The 26595-nt window shown below is 43.1% G+C and overlaps 1 protein-coding gene across 10 annotated transcripts in view; it reads right to left on the minus strand.

The window, feature by feature from the left end:
* Nucleotides 1-26595, minus strand: part of C3H4orf19 (chromosome 3 C4orf19 homolog) — an 86639-nt gene that overhangs the window by 7640 nt on the left and 52404 nt on the right. For 6 of the 10 annotated variants that reach the window (XM_049108705.1, XM_049108700.1, XM_049108706.1 and 3 more), the window contains exon 2: nucleotides 8759-8808. The gene's annotated coding sequence lies outside the window, so the exon portion shown is untranslated. Of the gene's footprint in view, nucleotides 1-8358; nucleotides 8547-8758; nucleotides 8809-26595 lie in introns of all 10 variants that reach the window. The other 4 variants (XM_049108699.1, XM_049108703.1, XM_049108702.1 and 1 more) reach the window with 1 other exon arrangement.

A 26595-nucleotide genomic window follows, 5' to 3' on the forward strand; every position in this document is an offset into this window, starting at 1 on the left:
GAAACAGCAAAACCTCCCTTGGGCAGTTCCCAGGGTCAAGGGTGTTCTGCTTCCAGGGTTCTAGTCCATGAGCTGTCTGTAGAGGCAGCTGCTGGGAAGTGGTCTGAGTTTATCGAAGCTGGAATGTTTGAGAGACAGAGAGAGAGAGAGACCAAATGAAACCCTTAAAATTTCAGCTCCGTTTTTGAAAAAACCAACTTGCCAGTGTTTGCAAAGCAGCGGGGATTCCACGTTTCACCTGGGCAGCAGGTGAAGTTGATGAATATTTAGTGAATCATGTCTGGGTACTGAGCTCCTGGGCTCGGGAGGAATGAATGAACGTAATTGCCAGGTGCTGAAGAAATTGCCAGGCGCTTTATAGGATAAGTAAGGGATGGCCTGCCCAACTTCAGTGGCTGTGCTGAATTCACAACGGGAAAGGGACAAGATAAATGCCTAGACTACTCAATCCATTTCCTCCTTTTGGACAGCCCTTGAAAACTCCTGGTGTGTTTCCTTTTCTCCTGAAGAGGCTGAGCTTGGGTGATTTTGGACAACCTGCAAGACTATGAGGGTCTTTATTATTGGCGCCATCACCTAGTATTTTATGCATTCTCAACAGCTGGTGGGTGGGGTGCCTGGGTGGCTCAGTCAGTTTAAGCATCTGGCTCTTGGTTTCGGCTCAGGTCATGATCTCAGGGTCATGAGATCAAGCCCCACATCAGGCTCTGCTCTCAGCTGGAGTCTGCTTGAGATTCTTTCTCTCTTCCTCTCCACCACCCAACCCCGCTTGCTCTCTCTCAAATAAATAAATAAATAAATACATACATACATACATACAATCTTCGATAGTTGATGTGCTACGATATACGTGTCACCCAGAGCTGGGTCTGATGGGATATTTATGTGCAGAGATGTGTTTGTAGGATTTTTCCCTCAGAAAGGGGTTCTCGGTCAGATATGTTTGGGAACAGCAGAGATTAAAGACGAACACATTTGTGGTTACGAAAAAGAACTATTTCATCTTGTTTATCTCAGTGTTTCCCAAAGTTATTTGACCACAGAGCTTTTTTTTTTCCCCTATAAAAGACTTATTAACAACCAACAAAAACTTGTGTTTTGTGAAACATTTTGGGAAGAATGACTGTTGAAGTGACAATCCTAGCTATCAGGGTGTGTTCTGTGACACTGAAAGTGTCATATGGTGTCTGGGGGAACCCGGGCAGAGAGAGTCCCATGGTAGCAACAGCTCCATTGCCTGCCCCACAGATGTGGAAAACTCTGATCTCTTGATGCCTCAGTTTCTTTATCTGCAAAAGGAGTCTTTGATGTCAAAGCTCTCATCCAAATCTGATGACATAAGAGGTGAATTGGTGAAGAAAAGGGGACTTCCTTCATGACCCCCTTTTCAACTTGGTTTACACCTGGTTAACTCTTTGAATACTGAGGCAAGGCGGCCACCTATAGGACGCTGGCACAGGCCAGGTTTCTCTCAATGGTTTGTGAACTACTTGATGGCTACACCACTGAGGTGTATTTGGGTCTCAACTCCACACTTGCCCCAGCCCGAGATCCCTACTGAATGCACAAAGCTTCTCCTCCTCGTCCTCTCATCAGGCCTTGGGTTCTCCAGCTCTTTCCCTCATGTGTGCGGCTCTTTCGTGGCGGTCTCCTCAGCCTCTCTCCAGAGAGTACTGGGGAGAGAGAGTAACAGCAAAGCCCCTGGGAGGGGTGAGGACTCGGGTCCTGGGGACCCCGTGAGGCTGGAGGAGGTGCGCTGCTGGATTCCCTTGTCCACTGGAGTGGGTGATGGGGAGGCGTGGGCTACCGGCCAGGAGGTCAAGTTCTCAGGAGCCAAGGAATCGGTCTCTGGGGATGAAATGGCAGGGCTGAAATAGGTGCTTCTCGATGAAAGGCTGCCCTGGGCTCACTCAAATCATAATATTTAAAAGGGCTGCCTCCCTGGCCTCTCCCCAGGCTGCCCTTGCTGGTATGTTCACCCGAGGAGGGTGTCTACGCTGGTCTTGGGGTGCTTCCATTGCAGGAACCTGCAGAACAAGCCAGGTCCTGGTCCCAACACTTTACTGCGGCTGGGGTCACAGGATCCTTGGTGTCTGGGTTAAATGTGGAAAGACAAGACTTTTACAACAGTTAGAATGTCACTCCATTTTTCTCTTCTTGTGGACCATATGCTGGCATGTTGTAATCTTATGGTCTTCTTGTGGACCATATGCTGGCATGTTATAATCTTTCTGAAGGATCTTAAAAACATTTCCATGGCCCCTTCTTCTATTCAAAAATCATTTTTTCTTTGCTGACGTGGCCTTCAGTCTGCTGTCCCTAAGCCAGATGTTTCGTGAATGGTCACAGTCATTACACAGTGTCTCCACTGATTCTTTGGCTCTTCAGTGAATCCCTGGTGTGCACCAGGCACTATACCAGGTTCTGGGGAAACAGAAGAATCCAGGTGCTCCCTGAGAGAACTTACAGTCTTGAATGTGTGTGGTGGTGGTGGTGGTGGTGGTGGTGGTGGTGGTGGTGGTGTATATGTGTGGGGTGGGATGGGATTTATATAAACATTTGGGAAGATTCATCACACCACAATGGCATTTCAGCATAGTCAAGGGAGTAGTCTAGGGCCAGCATTGTGGGTTTCAATATTCCCTCCACCACCTTTTTTTTTTTTTTTTTCGTGATTGAACACAGTAAGTCCTTCATTTATGAAGAGGCTATGCAGGATTCAGGAGTGTGTCATTTCAGTTTCATGTACAATAGTAAAAACTAAAAACTCAGCTTATAGGGAAAGAGATTTCCGGATCCTTTGGGGCGAAGTGACATTTTGAAGCGAACTCACCCCAGTACCATACTAGATGAACACAGTGAAGTGTGAAAATGTGATAAATATTACTGTGATTAATAGCTCAGTTTATTAGCTGTTTTAATAAAGTACAGCTTTATAGTGAAAATAATGTACTAGAAATAGCTTTGTGACCTCTACACAAATTTCTTAACTTCTTCGAGCTTCAGCTGGCTAATCTGCAGAATGGGAAGGATAACTGTTCCAGCTTGTCAGGATCATTTTGAAAATTAAATGAGATAGAAGTTTGTAGAGTATTTACTATGGTGTCTGGCCTACTGCCGGTACTTATTAATACTTAATAAGCAGTTAACATTTGAGTGTTTCCTATGCATCGAGGACTGGTTTGGGAACTTTTTCGTACTCATTCATTTTGACTTTACAACAATCCTGTAAAGTGAGTACCACTATTTTGTAGACAAGTAAATGGATGTAAGTTAGAAAGGGGCACAGTGGAGCTATTATTAATGCTGTTGTTCTAATTTTCATTATTATTAACATTTCCTGGCGTCTGTCTTGGTAGGTTCTGTTGATTTCTGAGTCCACTGAATTACACAACAAACAGCAGTAGTTTTTGCAAAAGGGAGCCGCCGGATCCTCTGAATTTGGGCTTTGATGGAGTTTTACAGGCGTGCTTGCTCTATGACCACCAGATGGCAGTACACGGCGGTTAGTTAATTGAACACTAACCAGAATATTTTGTGTTAGAAAAAGGCATATAGAAGTTCCAAGTCTGTTAGTAGCTTGGGGCCAGCCCTCTAGATAGCTCACCAGTACCCCCATCCTCCTGTTCCCTTGGTGGGAACTGTTTTAGGGAAAAAGTTTGAGTAGCTCTGCCTTTATTCTCTGGAATGTAAATTCCTAAGAGTAGGCTTCTGGTTGGGGCAGGTGCAATGTAATGAATTACTGAATAAAGGCTGGGGTGTGTGGGCGGATCCTAGGGGACACAGGAGCAGGGGGCACGGGGTCCACCTGGGTCTGGGTGGGGCCTGATAGCTTGAGTTTCTAACAAGCCCCAGCTAGTGCTGATGGAGCTTCCTGGGGACCACACTTTGACAACTGCTGCTTTACTGCTGTGAGGGTAGCAAGGCAGTCCAGGCATCTGAATTTTGGTTGGAAACTATTATCTGTCATCACTGATCCAATCCCGTCCCTAATTGGAGCAGTTTTCCAATCTTTAGAAAGATAGAGTCTAAGTTAGAAACTTAGAAGTTTCTAAAAACTGTTTTTCAGAATTTGCATTTCTTTTTTTATTTTTTAAAAAAGATTTTATTTATTCATGAGAGACACAGAGAGAGAGAGAGGCAGAGACTCTCAGAGGCAGAGGGAGAAGTAGGATCCATGCAGGGAGCCCAATGCGGGACTCGATCCTGGGACCCTGGGATCATGCCCTGAGCCAAAGGCAGATGCTCAATCACTGAGCCACCCAGGCATCCCCAGAATTTGCTTTTAAACACTTTGTAAATTATATTTGTTGTTTTTATAATCCTTCTCTATGAGGGTTGTAACAGTTGGAAAAGTTAAAATAACCTAATGTCTAGAAATATGGGATCAATTTGAAGAACTTAATATTTACTAACTGGGAAATAACTGGAACAAATCCATGACCCCGGGTTGATCCGCTGCCTGTCTGCTCTGAGATCTGCGCCTGCCCCCTCTTGCTGGCTCAGTTTCCCAGGGCAACGCAAGGCTGAGGAGCCCCTGCCCTCTGGATGTGGGTGAGCCCCACCAATGGGAGGTGCTGGTGGAAGACCAGGGAAAAGATGGAAGAAGCCAGGGTATTTTCCCCTTTCTCTCTCTCTTTCTCTCTACTTGGGCAGTATCTGATCCATCCTGGCCGACCTCCTTCACAGCCCTTGAGGCAAACAGCTCTGAGCTCCATGGTTCCAGCTACTGCCCCAGCATCCGGTTCTGCATCTCTCCCTAAGGTGGAAATGTCTTCCTGCCTTGACCATATCAGTGTTGCCTCACCAGCTGGTTTCCTAGCTCTGCCAATATCTGCATAAGCCACTGACTCTAATCTCCCACTGTCTGAAAGGAGGGCTTCCTGTCTTTGACCAGACCTAGCCTAATAGCAACAGTATCCTGGTCAAAGGCTTTCTAGCTAACCTACTAAAGAATATATAGCAACAGTATTGGACTCTGCAAAAACTGGTATTCTCGGGCACCTGGGTGGCTCAGTGGTTGAGCATCTACCTTTGGCTCAGGTCATGATCCCAGGGTCCTGAGATCCAGTCCCATATCAGGCTCCCTGTGGGGAGCCTGCTTCTCCCTCTGCCTCTCTCTCTCTCTCTCTCTGTGTGTGTGTCTCTCACGAATCAATAAATAAAATCTTAAAAAAAAAAACCCTGATATTCTCTAATGCACATGTTGTTGCTTGTTGCATGTCTGACACAGGGTGGGCACTGGGGACGTCAATGGTGGTTGGGGAAGGGACTTAAGCTCCTCCATCATCTCCATCAAGTTCTCTTTCCTTTCTCACCACAAATCAGTCTGTCTCCTGTACAATGTAATGTCCTTACAAGTCTCCTATCTTCCCCTCCAAGCTCTTAAACGCTGCCTATATCTATTTACAGGTATTCTTTTTATTTTATTTTATTTACAGGTATTCTAAAACTGCCACTGCAGATGCTATAGGGCCATAAAGACCTTCATACTGTATTTAGTAATCTCATGAAAATACTCAACATCATTGATGAGTGTGGGTGACGGCGGTTAATAAATAAGCTTATAGATGCTTCTTATGGCTGGGAAAATAAGGAAGTTGTTCCCTATTATTAGTATAGGCATGGGGCATATTGATCCTTTTCCCCATTGTTACTATGGTGTCAGGAGGCTTGTTTTTAATATGACCCTAAAAGCTTCAGTGAGGCTCCACATCAACAGCTTAATACAAATATCTAAAACTCCTAGCGTTGGTAATCCAGATATCCCCATGTGCTTATCAACATGCTTTTGAGATATATGTTGAAGAAGTCATGCAGATTTTCCCAGACAGCTCTGAGGAGAAAGTGACTGAGACCATATATACATCTCAACTGATCTTCATCAGTCACGTGGAATTAGATGTTTCCCCCCAATTCTGCTACTTGAGTAGAATCTTGTTTGCTGATGAGCCAAGAGAAGGTGCCATTGAAAACCAAACCAAGCATGCTGTTCATGGATAATCGCCATGGCACCAAGACTCAGACCCAACTGAAGATGCCGGGGTGGGTGGGGAGTGGTAAACCATGATCTTCTGAATGGCTTTCACTTTCCAAGAATTTGAACAAGTGCATTCTGGAGCATCCTCACACAATAGAGATATAGTTCATTTGAGAATATTTTAAAGACCTGAAGATGGTATGTTTTTATTTAACACGTGCAGTTCTCCTTTTCGTGTGTGATTAGTGGGCCCCCTTCTTCATACTCTTGACCAACTTGGTAACAGTATCATCTGACAAAACCCAACTCAGTTTGTTGGCTGATAGAGTGACTTTGGTTCAAGCCATATAGGAAGCTTGGCATCACCCACCCGTTAGCAGGTATCTGCTTAGAAACATAAGAAACATCCTTGGCATTAGCACATGACCACTTTCATTTTTCTGGCCACGTTACCAGAAGGATGGGTCAAAGAACATGTACAAAATCACATAGGGGGTCTAGGAGAAGAGGAGGAGGAACTTGAAAATCCAGTGCATCGAAGACGGTCCAGTGTTGTAATTATGGGAATGGGCTCTGGAGTCAAACTCTGGATTGGCCTCTTCAAAGCCGGTGATCTCCAGTGAGCCAGTGAGCCATTTACCTTCTGTTTTGCCAATCACCAGATGGGGAGCATAGTAACACGCAATCCTGCGGGGTTCCCAGTGAGATCACATGATTTAAACATGTGATAGGCCTGGCAGAGTGAATCTGGCAAGTAGGAGGGTCTTAAAAGTTGACTGCTCTCAAGTTCATGGTCATTGTCCCTGAGAATATTCTTGAACCATGGGTGCTATTTGTTTTTAGACACTGAATAGAAATAATTGATGTTCTGACCGAATCCTCCCTGGAACCGCATAGGAATCAGGGTGCATCTCCAACACACAGTACGCCTCCTGTTTGGTAAATAGCTTTCTTTATCTGGGAGTGGAGAGAAGTCTGGAAGAAACCTGAAGTATTTAGAAAAAGCTAAGTTCTGGAATGATGAGGAAGCCCCAAAGGAGGTGATGTGAATTGAAGTTTATACCACAGGGCCTTAAAAGGCTACAAATAATGATAGCTTTAAAAGTAAGAAGAGCTCAGAGCTAGAGGCTTGGAGTCAACGAGTTCTGGGTAAGTCCCAGTATCCTAGAGTGCCCAAACCATAGAGAATCTTCGAGAACATTCCACTCCATAACTTCATTTTATAAACGTGCTCAGGACTCGAGGCTGGAAGCATGAACTGCTCAGGGAACAACAACAACAAAAAAAACCCAGATGGTCTCACACTTCAGATGACCACTACATATGCAGAATCGGATCCCCAGTGTTTCTCTGAAGTATAGGAAAAACAGTTTGTGCACTTGAAAAGACTGAACATGATTCTAAGGCTTTAGTTACTCCTCATCACACAACTGGGGGCAACACACTCTGCTAGTTATCAGGACACAAAGAGACAGAAGAAAGGGCTCGCCACCCACTCATGCAACATACATTCTCTGAGCACATGTTACGTGCCAAGGACTGAATTCGATTCTAGGGATCCAGCAAGAGTTTACAGTCTAGCAAGGGAAAAATGTATAAACAACTACGAGCTGATGACTAGTCTAGTGTTAACATGATTGCAATGCGTCACCTACACTGGAGGCGGGTTGGGGGATGGGGCAACTGGGTGATGGGCATTATGGAGGGCAAGTGATGTAATGAGCACTGGGTGTTATATAAGGCTGATGAATCAATGACCTCTACCTCTGAAACTAATAATATACTATATGCTAATTAATTGAATTTAAATTTAAAAAAGAAAAAAAAAAAGATGCGTCACCCAGTGTTACATAAGGAGCTCCTGAGTAATCTTGGGAAGATTAAGAAGGCTTGTGGGCAAAGGTGAGCAGATAATAGTGCTGGTGGAGTTCTGAACCACATTCCAGGGGGAATGCAACATGAAGGCAGAAATGCTACCTCTTACACGGTCTCTCTTAGCGCCACCCTTCTTTTCTCCATGTCCACTGCCACTGCCCCGTCCCACGACATCATCCTCCCATCACCTGCATCCACCTGATACCTTTGCCACATGGAAGTCATGTGATCTTTTCAGGACACAAATCTGAATCATAGCACTCTCCCTGCCTATAAAACTTTTCAAAGGTGCCCAATGCCCTCAGGATATTTAATAACATATAATAATGATGATGATGATGATGATGATAAAAGTATCAAACTCACACAAAGCTTCCTAGGTACCTGGTGTTAATCTACTTGCTTTATGAGTCTAATTGATCCCTGTTATTTGTGGATTCCATCTTTGTTTTAATTCATCTAACTTGCTAAAATGTATTTGCAATCCCCAAATAAATACTCACTGTGCTTCTGCAGCCACAGTGGCAGTGGGCCGAGTGGCAAAAAATTTGAGTCATCTGATGTGTGTGTTTCTAGCTAAGCTCACACAAGGCAACGTTCCGCCATCTTGTTTCAGTTCCTCATACTGTAAATCTTTCAGTGTGAAGACTTGGTTGGGTCATGCTCATCTCACATGTCCTACAATTGTATCCTGAAACAACACAAGTAAAAAGGAAACAACGAAATTCTACTCAAACCTGAACGAAGCCTGAAAGACAGACTTTGGGGATTGCTTGGTTTACTGGTTTTAATGTTTCTGGTAATAAAAACTGTAGTGAAAGACCAAGTAATAGAAGATGAAATGGAAAATGGGAAGAATAGACTTTTTCCCCAAGACATAAAGAAGAGAAGAAAATTGCTTACCTGTTGTGGAGATTGTCCATTAGGTCTCTCTCGAAGTTTAACTTCTCTTCCTGCAACAACAAAAAAGTTGCAAGATGAATCTGCAAGTTGCCTCCTGTTCACAGCCAAGTTGCCTCTTGAAACTGACAGCAGACAGCATGTCCCGAGGGGGTGCTAGGCACTGATGTAGGGGAATGGAGTTCCAGGCCCAGGAAGACCAGTGCCTTAAAACTTGCCAGGCCCAAGTCTGCAGCCTAGGTGCTGACAATCAGCAATAAACTAACAATCCACCCAAACTTCAGTGTTTTCCTCTGTAAAGTAAGGTTGTAGTGAGATTTAAATGGCACAACATGCAAGCAGTCTATCATGTGCTGTGCATGCTGGACTCATTCAATTACCAAAAGCCACTGTTGTTATTTACTACTGTTGATAAACATCACACGACAACACAACTCTTCTCTGATGGGTGACGTTTCAACTAAATAGAAAAAAATTCAAGGAATTTGCTTCCTGGAGGCATATCAGTCAGAGTTTCAATGAATACATGTACAATATTTTAATAAAATACATAATTTAGAAAATAGCTTTGCTCTGTGAAAATAATGATGCATGAGATTTGAGGAAGTAAAGCTAACGTTCAGATTTTTACCAACTACTCTGTGATTATTAGAATCTGAAATCTGAGAAAAACAGTGGCAGATAGAAACATAATGATGGTCAGATGTGGTGGGAGGGCCTTTCGGGTAGAGGAAACATGACAAAGAAGAGACAGGAAGGGATGGAGTATTATTTAGTGAACAAATAACTAAATTCCTACTGTGTGCCAGGCACCAGGAAACTGCAGTGAATGGGAGACCATGCTGTGTGCCTTATGAAATAATAGTCCTATGTGCAAAAGAGGGAATATTCCAGATTGCTTGGTGTTTAAAGCACTTGGAACTTGCCATGTGGTTGGTAGACTTGCCATGTGCCAAGTACCTCGTAGGAAACTCACTGGATGTGGTAATTTGGAGTTACAGATAAGAACCTATTTAAGAGTAGGGAATGAGGGAGCACGTACGTGGCTCAGTCGGTTAAGCATCTGCCTTCAGCTCAGGTCATGATTCCAGGGTCCTGGGATCAAGCCCCACATCAGGCTCCCTGCTCAGCCAGAGTCTGTTTCTTCCTCTCCCTTTGCCCCTCCCCTACTCGCACACATGCACACGTGCACATGTGTGTGCACACTTTTTCAAACAAATAAAGAAAAATCTAAAAAAAAAAGTGAGGAATCCAACTTGAAGAGGGAGCATTTAAACTGAGTAAACTGAGATGCACAAAATGAGGTGGAGCCAGCCATGCGCTCAGTAAGCCATCCCTTTAACAAGCCATCCCTTTGTTAAGAAGCCTCAAGTGATGGGCCACCTGGGGGGCTCAGTGGCATGATCCCACATCTGGGGATCGAGTCCTGCATCAGGCTCCCTGCAAGGAGCCTGCTTCTCCCTCTGCCTATGTCTCTGCCTCTCTCTGTGTCTCTCATGAATAAATAAAACCTTAAAAGAAAAAAGAAAAGAAGCTGTAAGTGGTTCTGCATTGCCTACCAAGTCTTTAACATTCTCAGCTCAGCATCCAGGGCCTTCTACAATATGACACCAGTGGCTCTGCCAGATTATCTCTGGAACTTCTCTAGCTAATCCTATTTCCAGTCCATCTGGATTTTTTGCTCTTTTCTAAACACGCTTATATTTTCCTATTTCTGTGCCTTTGTACATATTATTTTTCCCAGTCAGTATGCCTCTGTGCCCATTGATATTTTGCAAAATTATTTTTTTAAAAAAAGATTTCATTCATTTATTCATGAGAGACACAGAGAGAGAGAGAGAGAAAGGCAAAGACACAGGCAGAAGAAGAAGCAGGCTCTATGCAGGGAGCCCGATGTGGGATTCGATCCCAGGACCCCAGGATCATGCCCTGGGCTGAAGGCAGGCGCTAAACCGCTGAGCCACCCGGGGATCCCCTATTTTGCAAAATTCTGATCCTTCAAGCCTATTGCTCATATCACCTCCCCCACAAAGTTTTTTTTTTTTTTTTAAATCCATTAAACATAATCACTCCATTCTTTTCTATAGAATCCTTAACTTCTTGTATGGTTCTGATGACTTTTTGCCTTGCATTAAAGTGATTCACTTATATAATGTTCCCTCTGTTAGACAGTAAACTTTTAGTAGGGAGGGGTCATGGCTTCATCATTTTATCCACATGTGGTGTCCTCTGACACAGTGACATGCATATAGATGGTACATGGCATATCTTTTAGAAATGTGTTATAAATATCATTGAAAATGTTAAGGTGCTTAATACCAATGTATTATAAAACAATAATGTACATATTTAGCCAAATCTAAGATGCATAAGTATTCATTTGCCTTTTAATACTTTTTAAAAAAGATTGATTTATTTATTTGAGAGAGAGCAAGCGGGGGACAGGGAAGGAGAGAGAATCCTGAGGCAGACTTCCCTACTGAGCAAGGAACCCAATGTGGGGCTCCATCCCAGGACCATGAGACCATGACTTGAGCCAAAATCAAGAGTTAGCTGCTTTACTGACTGAGCCACCCAGGAGCCCTTGCCTTTTAACACTTCTAAAACTGAAATGCGTCTTACAATCACTGGAACATCATAGTTAAGTTGGTAACATTATTTTCTAGTTTTGTGATGTATATAAGTACATGTTATAACCTCTGACATCTAATATTCAATGAAATACGGTATTTTAATCCTATACTATTGTTTGTTATCTCAGGAGCATGTTATGCATACACTTTACTAAATATATCCTATGTTAAATGAGTGTCTGTCTTGGACCCAATTATATGAATGTTATATGAGTGTAAGACATGGCCCATTTACCAAAAATTTCTAAGATGAAAACTAACACTATCCAGAGATGCAGTAAGGATTTTACCACCTGTAAGCACTATATAAAGACTATGTATCAAAACAAAAATAATAACCACAAATAAGACACTTCAAAGAAATTCTATCTTTCCCCCAGGAAAGACTTTTTGAAATAAATTCTTTCAAAAGAAAGTTTTTGTGCACCTGCTTTGCTGGCGCCTTAGGTACATGATTAATTTATTTGTTGGGCAAGATAGCATTGGCATTACATTGGGTTGTACATGGTGAGGACCCAGTGATTAGTAAAGCCAATCAGTTCTAGCCAATCATGGAAGTTTAGGAGAAGTAGCAGTCCCAGTGTAGATGAGATGCCAGGAAGGCTTTATGGAAAAATAGGGACATGAGAGGTGTTAGACATTAGCAGAGACAGTTTCAGTAAAAGGAAAAGGCTACAGAAGAATATGACTTGTACAAAAGACAATGGAGAGGCCCATGCTGTGGAATGGCATGTGCGATGGAAATGGCATGTGCGATGATGTTACTGGGGCTCTTGAAAGTAGGCACAGAGGACCACATGTGACGTGATGGGTGATGGGAGTAGGTTCTCAAGCAGCAAATGGCAGGATGGTAGCAATATATCAGAAAGCCCCACCTGCTAGCAGCAAACAGGGGAAATAACAAGAGTCGTGTACAGAGAGACTTGCTAAGAGTTGATCCTTAGAATTAAGTGATGAGATGAAGAAGCCTGGTGTGTGGTGGTATCAAAGAGAAATCCAAAGGAAAGAGCAAATTTGGAAAACATTTTTTTTCAAGCTTTCCTTGGTTTTTGAGTTAAGCATTGATTTCTACCATCCCTGGTTTCTCTTAGCACTTTGGCTTATACACTTATTATATATAGTGCCTTGGGAAAGTTGTGTTGCCCCACTACCTGTTTTCTTATGCGTAAAATAACAATTATGGTAGTACATTTTTCAGAGAGTAGTTGGGGTTAAGTGAACACAGTAGAATATTGAGCACAGTGGTTTGTGCAAACTATAATCTTAACGTTAGCTCTGATTTGTCATTCATTGTCACTGTCACTATCACCCTCATTACCACCACTACTACCACCACCATCGTCATCATCTACCAGTCACTTTCTGTTTTTCTACCCAACACTCACTGGAAGTTCTTTGAGTCTAATGATCACATCTCATCTTTGCTTCTGCAAAAAAGAATACAAAGTAGGACTTTCACAAATATGTACTGGGTTTTGTGAAAAGTAAACAGCCAGATCTCCATGAAATAAGAAAGTAGTGTGACAAAAGAAGGAATTCTTGAAATTATCCCTATACTTGGAGGCTGACAAGTGGGGAAAATGGTGGTTTCACAAATAGGGCAAGTGGAAGGAGAACCACGTGCAGTATTTGAGAGAGCCTGAGTTCGGCATTTACCGTCCTGTGTTGAAGTGACGGGTGGGGAGATGGTAAGAGAAAGGTGCAGACTGAACAAATGCAGCCAGCCACCTTCCATTACAAAATAAGAAGAGGCATCCATATGCTTACAGAGAGAGCAAGAGTCAATAAAAACAGAAGGCCCATGGATGTGAAGTCAGCAAGTCAGCAGTGTAGAAAGCCAAGAACCAGCCCAATTTAGCAGAATCCTTAATGGCTTTAGGACACTAGGGACAAAGAGGGGAGGGCTAGAATCAGGATGATTTGGAAGGTGTTTAAGAAGCAGGTTCCTAAATCTCTTTCTGCACACTCAGCTTTTGGGGTAGTTTCCACTCTCTATCTCATCTGAAGAAGGTAAGTTAAGTTTCTGGAAAGGGTAAAAGCAGGGTTTCTGTACTAGGAACCTAGTAGAGAACATATAGCAGAGGGTGGGGGATCTGAATGCAAAACAGGATTAAGTGAATGTGTGCACATGGAGTGCTGAGAGCCTCAGCCTGCTTCTCTCCTTGGCTCTGGGAATGCTGGCACTCACCCTTTAGTTGTCCTCCAGACATCTGAGGCAAGTCTCTAACAGGAAAGAGAGTTTGAAAGCAACCAACCAACCAATGAACCAACAAAAAAGTACTTAACACAAAAAGTAGAGTGAAGAAAACTAAGTTGGAAATTAAAACAAGACAACGGGAGCCCCTGGGTGGCTCAGTCAGTTTAATTATCCAACTCTTGATTTCCGCTCAAGTCACGATTTCAGGGTGGTGAGATCAAGCCCCTCATCAGGCTCTGCACTCACTGGCAAATCTGCTCCAGATTCTCTCTCTCCCTCTGCCCCTCTTCTCTGTTCTCTCTCTTTCTCTCTCTCTCTCACTCTCTCTCAAATAAATAAATAAATCCTAAAAAAATAAAACCCAAGACAACAAAAATGAATATTTCATTGGAAAGTCTGGAAGAAAAAGATGAGGAAATCTTATATAAAATAGCAAAAGAGACAAGACATAGAAAACCAAACAGGAAAAAAAAAAACAACAAAGAAAATCAAATAGACAAGATTAAAAAAAAATTAGAGGACCAGTCCAAGAGGTCCAACGTCTAAATAACAGGAGTTCCAAAAAGAAAGAACAAATAAAAGAGGGGAGGAATTCATCAACAAAGTGATTTGAGAAAACTTTACATAACTGAAAGACATGAGTTTCTAGATGAAAGCACTCAGCAAGTGTCCAACATAATAAAAACAGACTCAACACCAAGACATACCATTGTGATATTTCAGAACTGGGATCCTACATAGACATCTAGAAAGAGAAAACCAGATAATATCCAAAGAGGGATCAGAATGGTTTTGGATTCCTTAAGCACACACTCATCATCATCATCATCATCATCATCATCATTCTAAATCAGGACAAACGACCCATTAAGTGAGAGAGTAGGATAGAGACACTTTCAGATATGAAAGTTCTCAAAAAATTTACTATGCACATTTCTTCCCCTCCTGGGAAGGAAGCTATTGGAAAATGTCACAAACAAATGAAGGACTAAACCAAGAGGGGAAGGCAAGGATATAGGAAACAGGATATTAAACACAGCAGAGAGACAAAAGTGTCCCCAGGATGATAGTGGCTGAGATCCCAGAATGCCAGCAGTGGCCACAGCTCGTTCAGGCTGGACAAGGCAAGAAGGCCCGAGGCAGTTTTCTTTTAAGAGATGAAATCGATAGAATCATTTAAGGATCCTAAGGAGAAAGATACATACAATCAGAAAAGAATTTGGGGTTGAATCAGTGTAAGTATGCAGAATATTGAACAAAAAATGAAACAATGAGCCATTTGGGACCCCAGAGAAAAAGCCGTGTGGGAAGGGAATTATAATTCTCCACCTGGATTGGCTGTGAACAGCATTTACAGAGTTATAATAGACACTAGATATTCACCAAACTAAAACTGGAGATGCTCAGTGGGGATTGGGAACATTTCTTATGTGTGGTGGAACAGGGGTGTGAGCTGAATGAATTTCCATAGTGGAAGATGATGTCTACAACTGAAAAAAACATCAAGAAACGGTAATAGAAATATTTAGAGAAAGAGAGGCAAATAACCCAAATAATTAGCCTAAAAATGTGATTTTCCCAAAAAAAGGGGGTGTTTTCCTTGGAGGAAAGAAAAATGAAAAATGTGCAAACAAGGGAGCAGTCTGGGCTTCATCTGAAGATGTGAGAATCAATCTAGTCATAAGGGCAAAATCTCGAGAAAGGGTAAGCCAGACGATAGCAAGCACTGACAATGACGTTTTTGAAAAAGTCAAGTTATGGGGCCACTTAGGTGAGCATCTGACTTTGGCTCAGGGCGTGATCCCGGGGTCCTGGGATCGAATCCCTGTCGGGCTCCCTGCATGAAGCCTGCTTCTCCCTCTGCCTGGGTCTCTGCCTCTCTCTCTGTGTCTCTCATGAATAAATAAATAAAATCTTAAAAAAAAAAAAGAAAATGCCAAGTCACATCCATTTACTTAACCTACATTAATTATTCAGCATCTAGTACTGCGGGGCTGGCCATGTGCTAGTAGATGATCACAGCCGACTGCATAGAGCATAAAACTTATGACCTAGCGAGGTGGACAAATCATAAATAATTATGATCCAGTGATATAATAGGGCTTATTAAGCAAAGTCTTATGAAACTGTGGGGACCAGCAATCAACCTTTCAGAATATTCTAGAGCTGTGTGTCCAATATGGTAACTACTGGCCACATGTGGCTAATTAAGTTACTTAAAATTAACTACATCAAAAGTTCAACCTCAGTTACACCAGCCAGCCATGTTTCAAGTGCTCAAAAGCCACATGTGGCTAGTGGTTACCATACTGGGCAATGTAGACATAAAACGTGTTCCTCACGCCAGAAAGTCCTATTGGATGGTGCTGGTCTAGAGGTTCTTAAATGGTGCTTTTTACAGTGTTTTCAAGTACATTAAAGCCCTGAAGGGATCACATTCCAGGGGTCTATTAGTAAATAGAGCTTTGCAGAGCTTGATAATTAACCAGCTAAGTTATCTGAACATAGAAAGGAATTTTTACTCTGGTAGAAGTTTAGTTTTCCACTGGAGCCACTCAGGGAGCCAGGAAAGGGTATTTCTTACATCTCCTGATACTGTTTGACCACGCACAGGGGTTGGGAGCAAATGCTGCTGCTGACCAGACTCTGTTGAGTCTCTGGGAGAACGATTTTGCCTAGTGGAAGGAGGGAAAAGTTCTGGAGAATGCAGAGACTCCTGAGTTTGAATTTTGACACCACTACTTGGTAGCTCCGTGGCCCTGAGCAAATCTCTCAACCTCTCTGGGCCTTTGTTTTTACAGATGTGAGGAGCACAGAAAAGCACGGATCAGGATAGGCAGGTGGCTGAAGCACACAAATGGCAGCTGCCATCCTCCTCCCTGCTCTTAATCTCCAGCAGGCCAGAAGCAGGCTGGGGAAGGGGGGAGGGGGTCCACGCTGGGAGGGCTGGCTCTCCTCATTTCATCACATCACTACCCTGTTTTCTGGTTTTGGTTAAAGGATCTGTCATTGGCCAGGAATGGGAGTACCTCTAACAGGAAGAGGAATTTCTGTTCCAAGCAGGGCAAAGAGAAGAAGGAGCGCAGGGCGCTGGCATTTCCCGGAAGCCCAGGACAGGCCAGACCCAGTGGCAGGTACTGTATGTCCTCCTGTAAATCCTCCCAGGGCCTGGAAGAGGGACGATGTGAGGAAGGTGGCTGGAGGGGGAGATCTGTGGGTGCTGGAAGGACAGCATGGTGGGCCATAACCCCACCAGGGATGGGCCATGCAGTTCCATGCATGTCGTGCGAAGGGCCCAACTCGATGGCAGCAGCGTGTTGGACTCACTGGTGGGCCCAGAGCAGAGGGAGTGAGGAGAGGCAGCCGAGGTGAGCTGGGCCAGCCCCGTCTCTCATCCGCAGACGGGTTGTTTTGCTCAGAGTTTATCCTACGTGGTGGACAGTCCATCTCTGTTATCTTCTTTAACTTCCAGGAGAAGAAAAACAAAGCTTCCTTCCAAGTGGAGTGAAATTCTAAATATGATAAGCCCGAGTTGGCACCAGGGCGGGTTGCAAGAATGAACTTTTCCTTGTAATTTGTAAGTGCATTCAGGCTTGTTGGTGGTGGTGGTGGTGGGGTTCTTTTAAGGGTTTCCCCCACCCCCACCCCCAGGCAGGGCCAATATCTGAACAGAAAGAAAAGATCTCCAGCTGGGCTCCTTTCTTCGAACAAGCTTTGCAAGCTTTGCAACATCTTCCTTGGATACGATTCAGCTGGGGGCCTTCCCTGTACTCCAGAGGAATTCGGGCGTCCTCACACAGGGGCCCCTTTGTTGTCTGAGGTTATGAGAAGTGAACCAGGGCTTTGCACGAGGAAATATCTTTTCATTGTGTGAAGCGGTGATCAAAGAGGAATGTCATTTAAACCAAAAAAAAAAAAAAAAAAAAAAGCCAACAACCCCCCCCCCAAAAAAACCCCCAACACAAAACTACCCCTCCAAAAAACCAACAAAACAAAACAAAACAAAACAAAAATCCCACACCAAAACCATGATTTATATCTAGAATCTCTACAGAAAAAAGAGGGCTGAGTTACTTCACTTAAGCACAATCATTTGCAGTATATAGTGTAAAATGAACTCATCTATTGGTGGATTTTAAAGTTTGGTCCTTGGTACAAATTCTAAGTACTCTTTTTAAGTATAGAAACTTCTTTCTTTTTTTTTTCTTTTGCATCTGTTCTGCTCACAAGTATCTCCAATCTTTTCCAAATGGTTAAAGAAGTTTTCCATTAAAAAAATGACATGTGGGATCCCTGGGTGGCGCAGCGGTTTGGCGCCTGCCTTTGGCCCAGGGCGCGATCCTGGAGACCCGGGATCGAATCCCACGTCGGGCTCCCGGTGCATGGAGCCTGCTTCTCCCTCTGCCTGTGTCTCTGCGCCTCTCTCTCTCTCTGTGACTATCATAAATAAATAAAAAAATTAAAAAAAATGACATGTGCTTTTGTATGTATATGTCTTCATACAATGTACATATATATAAACAGATACAATGATACACGTGCCTATAAGCACACAAAGTTTGGGAGGAGAGTGCAAAAAACGTCAGCCGTAATCATAGCAACCTAACCCTGTGCTACGTGCTCATCTTCTCTCCCAGGATTTGTTTTCGGTTACGTCCATCGAGCTGCTGATTTTACACAATACGTAAATAACTTCACGCCCTGCTATTTTTGCACTGAAGATTTTGTTTCTGGCCTTTCCCATGACAGTACATAAGGTCCATAATGATCTTTTGAAATGGTGCAAATCATTCCAAGAGTGACCCTCAGCCAGTTGATTAACCATTCTCCTCCAACACTTAGCATTTCTGGAACCTTCCATCTTTGGTAAAGTCACTCTACTTATAGTTTTCAAGTTTCAAGTCTACAGCACTGACTATCAACATCACAAAATCATAATCTGGGAGATGATTTGGATTTTTCTTGCCTTTCCTTCTACAAATTTTCTTCTGATACGATGTAAAGATGGTCCCCTAGGACCCAGCAGTGAGAGGCCAGCCAGGAAGCTGTGTCTCCATCATGGACCAGGAAATGCTGGCCCCAAGAGGCATCACTACTATTCAGATTCAGAAGTCCAGGAAAGGAGCAAGGAGAATCAGCTCAGCAACGACCTGTGCCAGGTACAAATCCTCCTTTGCCCGACAGTTCAAGACACTGCACACATCAGACCCCAGGGATCAGACCCAGAGATTAACTCCAACAGTTAATCTGTTCTCTGTCTGCACACAAGCTCTTCCCGGAGGAGGCAGGAAGGTTTGGCTCTCTTAGCCCCAGAATGGCTCACAGTCATCCTGTAAGTCTGTAGGTAGGCACCCCGATGCCCTTTGGAGATTGTTTTCTATTTATAAAGTCCTATTCCGTCTCAATTTTCTCACATTTGTGGTAATAAGAGATTTGTCTCAGATGTGCAAACTGCCTGGCCCATGTTCACTTACCAGGGGCAGGTGAGGGAAGTAGGAGAGGATGGAGGGAGGCAGATCCCCGGGGGCCAAGTCACCGAGGCTGCAGTGTTGTGGTCAGCTTATGTGTGAAATGTGTGAATGGGAGCTCAGGGCAGTGGTCACCACAAGACTCTTCCTTGGGCCCTGGCACGCAGTGTTGGAAATCAAATGATTTTTCCAAACCCAGACTTGGGGCTCTGGATGGCTCTGGTGCATGAAAGTGTGTGTGTGCGCGTGTGCACACAGTGGTACTGATGCTGACACGTGAGCGTCCTTTATGTGCTTGATACTATATACTCACTACCTCATTTTCTCCCTGGCAACTCTGTGAAATAGGTATTACTAGCTCCATTGTGGGACGAGCAAACTTAACTCACCAAGTTTCACAGCTAGCAAATGATGAGGCAAGGATCTCAGAGTTTAAGCTTTTTTCATTGACACCATGGAGTCTTTAACATGATGGGATGTATGCAGCCAAGCCTACTACTGTGGGCGTGGGCAGGGAAGATGGGTATATGGGATACAGGAGGCCCATTTACTTGGGCCTCCCATTCATGCGGGGCCTCAAACGTAGACTCTTGACAAGTATCTCCCAAGTACACGCCCAGAACTACACTGACAGGATTGATAGAAGACAATATTCATCACATAGCTTTGAACTTCAGCCTTATTTTTCCATAATAGATCACTTCTAGTGCCCTATGAACCAGTAGTTTATCTTAAGAATAGGAAAACTTTATCACCTTTAAGCATGTGTGCAATACGGCACATTTCTATATGTAAACATTTAAAATATTAATTTTTACAATCCTTTTTTGTCATTATTTTAGTACTTTAATAACTGAGAGCTTCCAAAACAACAAAAAAGTATTTGAGGCCTCTTTCAATGTCTGAGAGACCTAGATCAGATGCCATAGTTCAAGAAAAACCCGGTTGTATGCTCACCATTAAGTATAATGCAAAAGTAGATATTAGGGACAGATTTCTGAGCAATTACTTTAAGGGAAATTCTAGGGGGTGGGGGGCACCTCTCACCTCTGGTAGAGACTGCAGTATTCGTGATTCCTTAAGTATTTGAATCTTAAAAACCTTAAGAGCTGATATCTTATAAATTATGTACTTTAAATGGGCACGGGTAGGCAGCCAATCACCAGTAGCCATTATTATGATGCTACCGGGCCTCCAGCTTCTGGGCCTTTTCTTTCTCATCTAGGTCAGCAAGAGTCCTGCTGTCCAGAGTCTGACTCTCTGCCCCAAAGCTGGCCTGTCACACCATGAGTCACTGAGACTACATGCATTCATAGGAGGAACTTGAACGTGTTAAATCCCTTAAATTTCTTCCATTCTAAAGTGACATTTGTAAAGCATTTTGAAACTCTGGTTAAGCCTATTAGTTTTAGCAGACAGAGAGAAAGAAAGTGTGCAAATAAATGGCTATCAAAAAAAAAAAAATAAATGGCTGTTAAGTGGCTGTAAATAAAGATTAAAGTCAAAATCACAGCATTTGTGGGGTGAGAAGTCCCCAAGAACATACTAATCTAACCCACATATGTTACAGATTGGGAGCTGTAGCCCTGAGAAACTAAGTGGACACCAGTGTTAGTTTTGCTAAACCAAGCTGCTGCCCTTATACAGAGATCTGGAGCAGGGACAGGCCACTTTTTGCTGGTCAATAAAATTTTACTGGAATGCAGCTATGCCTATTCATTTACGAGTTGTCTGTGGCTGCCTCTGTGCTACCCAGCAGACAGCTGGTATTTGCAACAGACGTTGTTTTTACCTGCAAAGCCTAACATATTTACTATCTGGCCCTCCACAGAAAAAGCACTGACTGCAGCTCTCCTGGATAAACAAAGTCCGTGAGGCAGAACCAAAGGATGCCAGCAACCATGTGAGTGAACTTGGAAGTGGATCTTTGGAGGCCTGCCAACAGGCACCTAAGTGAAACGGATTCTCCAGCTCCACTCCGGCCCGGAGATAGATGACCGCAGTCCTGGCCGACAGCTTGCCTACAACCTCATGACAGACCTTGAGCCAGAAGTGCCCCATTAAGTGGTGCCTAGGTCCTGACCCACAGACACTGTGAGGTAACAAATATTTCTTGTTTGAAGGTGCTAATTTTGGGATCATTTGTTATGCAGCAGTAGATAACTAATACACCTGCATCTTTTTTTAGTTGGGCTCCTCCTTTCAAGGTGAGTGAAATTCTCTCTCCAAGGTCAAAGTCTCATTGTGATCTGCTGTGTGGGGACTTTTGGATCCTCTGTCCCCAACTCCAAATGGAGCCATGTCAATGCACTGTGCCAACTGCTCACGCCAAGTCTATCCCGTAGCCGTGTGGTCAGTTATGCAGATGTCTGTCTGCCTGGCTGGTGCTGTGTCTTATTCAGTTTTGTAATCACAGGAACTGATTTAGTGCTTAGGAATTACAAGAGAATGATAATAATCCATATTTTCTGAGCGCTTACTATGAGTCAAGCACTTTATGTACATTATCTCATTCTACCCTTATAACAACCCTCAGGAGGTAGTACTATTTTAAAGCCCATTTAATAAGGGAAAAAGCAAAAGTTAAAGAGGTTAAGGAACTTGCCTGTTCTGACTGGCAAGTGATAGCCAGGATTTGAGCTCTAACAGACCCTGAAGCTGTGACACTCTCCTGCCTACGACCCAGAGTTCCAGGATATGTGGCTCCAGTCTTGGCCCTGCCATGTCTAACCGTGGTCCCAGCAGAGTCACTCATGGAGAGGAAACCAATTTCCTCATCCATAAAGTGGTGATGACAATGATGATGATGATGACGATGATGCTCTTTTCCTATCTCTCAGGGCTATTGTGAGGAAAAGCACATGCCCCAAAATAGTGATTTTTCAGTTTACAGTAAATGTGGAATCAAAACAAAGTGATTTACTGATCTTTGGACCAAACATCCCTTAGCTGTGGCAGACCTAAAAGATCAGGAAGGCAAGCAGAGGTGCTCAGAGGTGCACAGAGAGTAAGAGAGTATTTAAGGGCAGAGCCCGAGGGAAGGGATAAAGGACACTGAAATCCATTTCCTGTCCCTTGTCCCTTTCCTGTTCTTCCCTGTTTTGCTCTTGGCATCACTGTGGCTCTGCACCTTATCTGCAGAAATCCTTGTAAACGATGGTGGTAGAGGTATCAGGTCAATGAGAAGAAAGCCTCAATTATTTAAAAAACATCTCATACTTTCACACTGTGGGAATTTTTACTAAGACTGCATATGAGCTTTCTCTTTCCTGGAAAGCCCTCTTTATATTGCCAGACTCTAACTTCTCACTCCATCTCAGCCTCTTCCAGCAAGGAAAGCGTCCTGGATCCCTCCAGGCTGGATTAGATAGATGCTCTGGTTTTTAACTCCCACTGTAGGCTCTGCACCTCTCATAGAAGACTCTGAATTTTTCACAGTTGAATCCTTGGTGTGTGGAAGAGTGCCTGACACACAACAGGCATTCCATCAATTTTAAGTGAATAAAGGAATGGATTTTCACTGGCTTCTCAGCTGTTCCATGTAAGAATGCAAATTCCATAAGGTAGGAGGTACACAATATTTGTTAAGTGACTGACCCTAAAAACCTGGACTCACACTATTAGATTTAGGACAGTATGGTCAGATGAAAGAAAGTAGAGCTCAAAGAAGGGCTTCAAGGTTAAGAAGACCCCTGACTCTGGTCAAGGTGCCAACTGTGGCCACACAACAAAGGATGCGGGGAATCTTTCTGGACATAGGCTCTTGTGACTTAAATTCTTCATGATGTCGTATCACCAGTGGGATTCATTCATCCTCTAGGACAAGTATTACCTATCTATTCTGAGCAGACTCCAGCCAATGACCTTGGATTTAAATTGTATATTTTGGGCAGCCCAGGTGGCTCAGCAGTCTAGCACCGCCTTCAGCCTAGGGCCTGATCCTGGAGACCCAGGATCGAGTCCCACGTCAGGCTCCCTGCATGGAGCTGCTTCTCCCTCTGCCTGTGTCTCTGCCTCTCTCTCTCTCTCTCTCTCTGTCTCTCATGAATAAATGAATAATTAAAAAGTTGTATGTTTCTTGGAACAGTGATTTTCAAAAGTTAAAAAAATAAAAATTGTTACTTCTGCATAGACTGCTTATCTTGCTTCCTTCAACGTCACCAAAACACACCCACACACACACCCACACACCCCCACACACACACCTACATTGCTTCCCCCAACCACAGTCCCAAGAGAGAACTTTGTCAGAGTTTCTTTTCAGCATCATTTCTGATGCATTAGGTAAAACAGACATCCCAAGAAAAGAAAGAACCTGATATATTGTTAATGAAACCAGAAGAAAAAAATCCTGCCTAATAATCACCAGGAAAATGTGCACTGTAAGTACTTCCCACCATTACTTGGCAATCTACCTGCTTTTCTAAGGGAACCAAGGACTCTGCAGACAGGCTCTATCTCCATTAAGACGACTGTCCGAACCTAAGTCAAATTTATATTGACCAGTTATTTTAATCCCTTCTACTTCAGCATTCCTAATCCTATGTAAGAAAATTTCCACAAAATACTGGATGAGTCCCTAGTTTTGTTTTGTTTTTTTTTTCCTTCCCTTCTTCCTAGCTACCTGCCTTCCTTCATTTATTTTCATTAACAAACATTAGATGTTCGTAATAGTAAGGTGAAAAGGATAGTAGTTCTCAAAATTTTGTGTATTACAGTTTGCTCAAAGAAAATGAAGTTTGGTCAAAGAAAATTTGCTTATTTATAAGCTAAAATCAACAGGACAGCCTCACCAGCTATCGTGTGGAATGTAATACAGACACAGTCTATGGAAATGGTCCCAAACCAATCAAAGTAGATTTAGGTAACCGAGAATATAAAAATATGTGTGACAATCCACAGATTTCTAGAGTATTTCTAGAGAGTGGTACAGGGCAGAAGTAAAGCAAAACCAGACACTGATAAGCTCTTAGCCTACTTTTATTCACTCAACTATGTAAATATGAGACCGGCTTAAATTCTCATTTTTTTCCATCCTTAATGTTTCCTTAGCTTGATACACTAACCTGCAATGGATATTAGCTTACTGTCTTGGGGGGTAAAAATCCTGCTGCTTAAGCCAGAGAGAGCTGGAAATGGATCCTATAATCTTCATTAGCAAAAGAAAAAAAAAAAGAAAAAGAAAGAAAGGTACATGTACAGCAACAAAATGCATGACATTTCAGGAGACACTTATCCACAACCTGCTTTTGCATAAAGAATTCCTGACAGTATTCCCTTTTGCTGGTAGATTAATGCAGAAAATTCAATACCAGGGGGAGGGGGCATGCTTGTTAGCTTCTCTTTTTTAACAGCAGTATAAAAGCTGTGTAACTATTTCAGTTACGTCCAAAATGGTGGCAGTGTTCTGGGGGAAGGCATCAATTTTGCTCTGCAGTGCTGGCAGGTGCAAAGTTTGCAGACCAGTCATGCCCCCCAAGCGCTGGTATGCTGGCCAGTATTTAACAACTGGTTCTATAGAAAAACATGTTTATCATAAAAAAAATGTGTGGAACACAGTTGGTAAATAATAGTAAAACAATACCTTCTATTATAAATTCCCTGTAGGCAATTGGTTTTCTTTTTTTTTTTTTTTTTTTTTTTAGAGGCAATTGGTTTTCACAGAATGCATTAGCTGAGTTTTGCCAGACTCTTCTATCAGTGGTTAACCTATGGTTACAACTGACACCTACAGTTCTAACATGAATGAATTTAAGCTGACAAAGTTAGACAAAAGTGAAACAATGATCCCATGTGTTGGAGCATCACTCGTTTGTGAATGACACAAGCAAATTCTTTTCTGAGTCGGGTAGCAGTGTTTGAATACCGGAAGAGAAATTTCTTCAGGGTTCTTTTGTGTTGTTCCCATGTACCAGCTACAGACTCAGCAGAGTTCCACGTTTCATTTAACATTTTCTTTATCATGTTCCTAAGTGTGGTCAAGCAACAAAACATTTCATTGAGCCCTGACTTACAGTTTTTGCTAATTTGCACGGTGTAGATGCTCCCGTGGCTGATTTCGGGACACAATGTTAAGTCAGTGAACGGGAAGCTGGAAGGAGATACACAGCTGTACACCATTTTACAGTATTTCTACCACACAGACACAATAGATGGCCCAGTAAATATCCTCAACAGCACAGAAAACAGTAAAATAATTTGGAAGTGATGAGTTTTGAGTACTAGTTAATTTGTTGTCAATACAAGTTAATTATACTCTAATACAATTTTTAAAATTAATTAATTAGAGAGCAGAGAGTGGGAGAGAACACGAGTGGGGGTGGGGCAGGGGGAGAGGGAGAGGGAGAAGCAGATTTCCTGCTGAGCAGGGAGCCTGATGTGGGGGTGGGGCGTGGGGGGAGGGCTCAGTCCCAGGACCCTGGGATCATGACCTAAGCCGGCAGAGGCCCAACCGACTGAGCCGCCCAGGTGCCCCTACTTTAATACACTTTTTATTATTTTATTTTATTTTATTTTATTTATTTTATTATTTCATTTTATTAATACACTTTAATATTTAAAATCCTCTCACAAAATTTCTGAGATTCTAAAATTCTGCAGCCAGAATGGCTAGCTATGGCTAGCTCTGGCATAAGGCTTCAGGGTTCTGAGCCTGAAGGGCAAATGCATTTCTCAGACCATTTTCCCTCAGCCACACACCAATAACCTCCAATTAACAGTCACCCTAAGACCTGACTTCCCTTGCTGTGAGTTAATCAGTCTCAAGAGGTGGATGGCTGGCCCCAAGTTCCCAGGAGAATATTAACACTTAGTGAGGGAGAAAATGGCTCCAGGAAGGTGATGTGTCTTTGAGACCAGACTCAGTTTCCCCACCTGTGGGATGGGGACAGTGTTGTGCCTAGGTTTGTAGGGATTAGACATATTGTACGCAAAGCTCCTGGATAATGCCTCAATGCCAGCAGATGGGGAATGACATGCTGATCATTAAACTGAGGGCACAATCACTGTAAAACAGTCCTTTTCTGGACACACCTGGGTCTGTCAGGCCAGCTGCTTCCTTTCCCAAGGAGGAGCAATTTTCAAACGTGATTCAGCGAAAAGGGAGTTGGAGACCAAGCTAGTCATGGTCAGATTTCTTGAGTCCATGGAAGATTGTTACCTGGCTCCCTAGGATCATGACTTCCATTTCTTTTCCAGAAATACAAAAAAAGGGAAGGCAAATTTGTAACCAGAGAGTTTCAGCAAGGACCCCAAAGGGTAACTTCTGACAGTGAGTATTTTATGTCAGAATCACGGGCTAGGAGTTCGGAAGCCTCATTTGCCTCCTGTGAAGTCAATAGAGACAGCATTGGTTTGGGAGCATCCTGTTTAACCACAAGATCTTTTGAAGAGTTTTTGATATTCTGAAAAATGTGCTGCCCTACAACACTCCAGGTGCCCTGGAACATTTATCATTACTTTTGAGATTTCAGGCCTCTTTAGGTTCTTTCTTTACCTCTTTTCGGTTTTTCCCCCCTTAAAGTAGACATTTAAAAGGCAAAG

This window comes from Canis lupus, chromosome 3 (assembly GCF_003254725.2).
Source record: "Canis lupus dingo isolate Sandy chromosome 3, ASM325472v2, whole genome shotgun sequence".
NCBI classification, from domain to species: Eukaryota; Metazoa; Chordata; class Mammalia; order Carnivora; family Canidae; genus Canis; species Canis lupus.